Source organism: Sinocyclocheilus rhinocerous, unplaced genomic scaffold, assembly GCF_001515625.1.
Source record: "Sinocyclocheilus rhinocerous isolate Xijiao unplaced genomic scaffold, SAMN03320098_v1.1 scaffold5853, whole genome shotgun sequence".
Lineage (NCBI taxonomy): Eukaryota > Metazoa > Chordata > Actinopteri > Cypriniformes > Cyprinidae > Sinocyclocheilus > Sinocyclocheilus rhinocerous.
In genome coordinates, this window is record NW_015633275.1 from 3538 (window position 1) to 8467 (window position 4930).

The window sequence follows — 4930 nt, forward strand, 5'->3', positions numbered from 1 at the left end:
TAAATATAATAGAACAGAAATTTGTTTCCAAGTAGTTTTAAATTACTTCCAAATAAATGCAGCAGTGTGTTGGAAGACGAATGCTCTCTTCAGGTCATTTTCATTGCTCTTCTGTGGCACGAACCCACACTTCCTTCAGCTTGTCTCAAGGTCGTGTGGTTTTCCGCGGGTTTTTGCGCAGCAGCTGCGAGGGTTCGTCCTCCTGGCCTCCGCCGCGGCTCCAGTGACCCGCTCTGGCTTTCTCTGGCTTTCTCTAATAAACAATTAAATCAAAATTAATCCATTTCTATAATAAATAAAATATATTACATAATTAATAAAATATAAATAAATAAGCTATAAAAATTCAATTAAAAAAAATTAAAAAACAGAAAATAAAAAATACAAAAATAATAAATAAAATACATAAAAATAATTAAATAAAATCCAATCAAATAAAATAATACAAAATAATAAACAATGGTAGTGTCTAAACAAAAAAGAAAGTTAGCAGCTAATTGGCCAAAGTCAATTAAATATAATAGAACAGAAATTTGTTTCCAAGTAGTTTTAAATTACTTCCAAATAAATGCAGCAGTGTGTTGGAAGACGAATGCTCTCTTCAGGTCATTTTCATTGCTCTTCTGTGGCACGAACCCACACTTCCTTCAGCTTGTCTCAAGGTCGTGTGGTTTTCCGCGGGTTTTTGCGCAGCAGCTGCGAGGGTTCATCCTCCTGGCCTCCGCCGCAGCTCCAGTGACCCGCTCTGGCTTTCTCTGGCTTTCTCTCTCGCGCCGCAGGAGCTGCGATCGCAGGCGCCAAGTGCATTTACATTCCACCTCATTCCTCCGGGGCTTTGCCAGCACATAAATTACAGCTCTTCTCAGCTCTCCACCAGCGCTAATTAGCACAGAGTTAATCAAGTCAAGCAGCCCGTCTGACGCTTTTCCACCTATTAGAGCTGGAGGACGCACGCGCTTTATTAGGAAAAGCTCAGCCAAAAAGAAGAAATTCTGAAGAAATGCATTTCTCTCCTCAAATCCTTGTGCTTTTTTTTTTTTTTGCATCTGCGCTTTACAATTTTATTTTCTTAAAACCTGATAACTGTTTAGCATTTTCTGAATTTAGTAATTAAGAAAATGACTGAAATTTTAGTAAATGCAATCTGATGAAATATGCATGTGGCGTTTTCTGCGTTGCACAGATAATTGATCTTTAATAATGAGCTGAAGGACAGGTTGGTGTCTGTGTGCATCTGGTAAAGGCTAAGCAAGGTCTTAATTCATAAGTAATGAGTAAAATAATACAATAGGTACTAATTACTATTGTTGAAAGCATAATTATTTTACTCATTACTTATGAATTAAGACCTTGCTTAGCCTTTATACCAGATGCACGCAGTTTTCTGTTTGAAATAAGATTATTTTGCTTGTTCTAAGCAAAAACTCACTTAATTTTGACTTGTTTTTTCTGCAACTGTTAGCATTAGTATTTATGGAAGCTTCTTTCAGTCATGGAATAAAAATATAAAACAGGTAACCGCGACTTCTAATCTCAATTCTCTCAATTTCAAGTTTCATATCTTGCATTTCCAACTTACTCAATTCTACGTTTACATCTCGCAATTCTGACTTTTTCCGAGTTTTGCGTTCACAACTCGCAATTCTCACTTTTTCGTACAGTTTTGTGTAATTCTGACTTTTTTCTTAGTTTCGTATCTAGCAATTTAGATTTTTTTCCGTTGAGTTTTGCATTTCCGTCTCGCAATTCTGACCTTTTTCTTAGTTTTGCATTTACATCTCGCAATCAAAACACTGGGGGAAAAAATCTGAATGGTGAGATAAAGTCGTAATGACCTTTTTCATATTATATTCTGTGGTTGAAACAAGCTTCCATAAGCATTTCTACACATACAACTCATTTGTAATCTCCACTCGTCAGAGGAGCCACATCAGCATTGATCAGGCAGTGTTGGGACGCACACGAGTCGATCAGAAAGCTGAGTGCTCCTGTATCGGACTGCGTTTGAAGAACACGTTATCTGCTGAATACAGCATTACTGAGCCCAACACAATGAACCAGATCAATAAAGACAACTCCACATGATGTCCTGTGATCAGCCAAAACTTAACAACTGAAGATGTATTAGCTAATAAGATGTGGTTGCAGAATTGAGCACTTTGTAGTTGCACCAGTCTAAATCCCGACCATAATTATTGGTGCAATCATCTCCAGCTAATTCATCAACAGGAAATACATCAGTTAGTGAACAAACACGGTACACAACGTCTGCTGACCATATATAAACACTACAAAACGTTTAAAAGTTTCAAAAGTTTGGGGTCAGATTTTCTTTTTTGAAAGAAATTAATATTTTATTCATCAGTGACGCATTACATGAATGCCAGTAAAGACATTTATAATGTTACAAAAGATTTATATTTCAAATAAATGATGTTCTTTTGAACTTTCTATTCAACTGTGAATCCTGAAAAATAAAATGTAACTTTTTCCACAAAAATATCGTGCAGCACAACTGTTTTCAACATTTTTAATAATCAGAAATGTTTCTCGAGCAGCAAATCAGCATATTAGAATGATTTCTGAAGATCATGTGACACTGAAGACTGGAGTAATGATGCTGAAAATACAGCTGCGCATCACAGAAATACATTACAGTTTAACAGATATTCACAAAGAAAACAGTTTAAATTATAATAACATTTCACAATTTTTATTGCATTTTTGATCAAATAAATGCAGAGTAGAAGAGAATTTTTTCACAAACATTAAAAAATTCTACGGACCCCAAACTTTTGAACGGCATTGTATGAATTACATTGTAAAACAACATTTTATTTCTACAATTGTATATACGTTTTAAGACAAGAACGGGTATTGTTTTGGTTTTAGGACAACTTTGATGAAAGGTTTTGATCCACTTTACTTCACTTCATCCAGATAGATAGATAGATAGATAGAACAATAGATAGAACGATAGATCGATAGATAGATCGATAGATAGATAGAACGATAGATAGATAGATAGATAGAATGATAGATAGATAGATAGATAGATAGAACAATAGATAGAACAATAGATCGATAGATAGATCGATAGATAGATAGAACGATAGATAGATAGATAGATAGATTTGCGTTTACATCTCGCAATTCTGACTTTTTTCTTTGATTTTTGCGTTTACATCTCGCAATTCTGACTTTTTTTTAAGAATTTTGCGTTTACATCTCGCAATTCTGACTTTTTTCTTTGATTTTTGCGTTTACATCTCGCAATTCTGACTTTTTTCTTTGATTTTTGCGTTTACATCTCGCAATTCTGACTTTTTTCTTTGATTTTTGCGTTTACATCTCGCAATTCTGACTTTTTTCTTTGATTTTTGCGTTTACATCTCGCAATTCTGACTTTTTTCTTTGATTTTTGCGTTTACATCTCGCAATTCTGACTTTTTTTTAAGAATTTTGCGTTTACATCTCGCAATTCTGACTTTTTTCTTTGATTTTTGCGTTTACATCTCGCAATTCTGACTTTTTTTTAAGAATTTTGCGTTTACATCTCACAATTATGATTGTGTTCTTAGATTTTTATGTTTACATCTCACAATTCTTACTTTTTTTAAGAATTTTGTGTTTAAATCTCGCAATTATGATTGTGTTCTTAGATTTTTGCGTTTACATCTCGCAATTCTGACTTTTTTAAAAGAATTTTGCGTTTAAATCTCGCAATTCTGACTTTTTTTTTTTTTTAAAGAGTTTTGCATTTACATCTCGCAATTATGATTTTGTTCTTAGAATTTTGAGTTTAAATCTCGCAATTCTGACTTTTTTTTTTTTTTAAAGAGTTTTGCATTTACATCTCGCAATTATGATTTTGTTCTTAGAATTTTGAGTTTAAATCTCGCAATTCTGACTTTTTTTTTTTTTTAAAGAGTTTTGCATTTACATCTCGCAATTATGATTTTGTTCTTAGAATTTTGAGTTTAAATCTCGCAATTCTGACTTTTTAAGAATTTTGTTTAAATCTCACAATTATGATTGTGTTCTTAGATTTTTACGTTTACATCTCACAATTCTTACTTTTTTAAGAATTTTGTTTAAATCTCGCAATTATGATTTTGTTCTTAGAATTCTGCGTTTAAATCTCGCAATTCTGACTTTTTTTAAAGAATTTTGTGTTTAAATCTCACAATTATGATTTTGTTCTTAGAATTTTGCGTTTACAACTCGCAATTCTGACTTTTTTTAAAGAGTTTTATGTTTACATCTCGCAATTCTGACTTTTTAAAAGAATTTAGTGTTTAAATCTCGCAATTATGATTTTGTTCTTAGAATTTTGAGTTTAAATCTCGCAATTCTGACTTTTTTTTAAGAATGTAGTGTTTAAATCTCGTAATTATGATTTTGTTCTTAATTTTGCGTTTACATCTCGCAATTCTGACTTTTTTTAAAGAATTTAGTTTTTAAATCTCGCAATTATGATTTTGTTCTTAGAATTTTGAGTTTAAATCTCGCAATTCTGATTTAAGAATTTTGTGTTTAAATCTCACAATTATGATTTTGTTCTTAGAATTTTGCGTTTAAATCTCGCAATTCTGCCTTTTTTTAAGAATTTAGTGTTTAAATCTCGCAATTATGATTTTGTTCTTAGAATTTTGCGTTTACATCTCGCAATTCTGACTTTTTTCTTTGATTTTTGCGTTTACATCTCGCAATTCTGACTTTTTTCTTTGATTTTTGCGTTTACATCTCGCAATTCTGACTTTTTTCTTTGATTTTTGCGTTTACATCTCGCAATTCTGACTTTTTTCTTTGATTTTTGCGTTTACATCTCGCAATTCTGACTTTTTTCTTTGATTTTTGCGTTTACATCTCGCAATTCTGACTTTTTTCTTTGATTTTTGCGTTTACATCTCGCAATTCTGACTTTTTT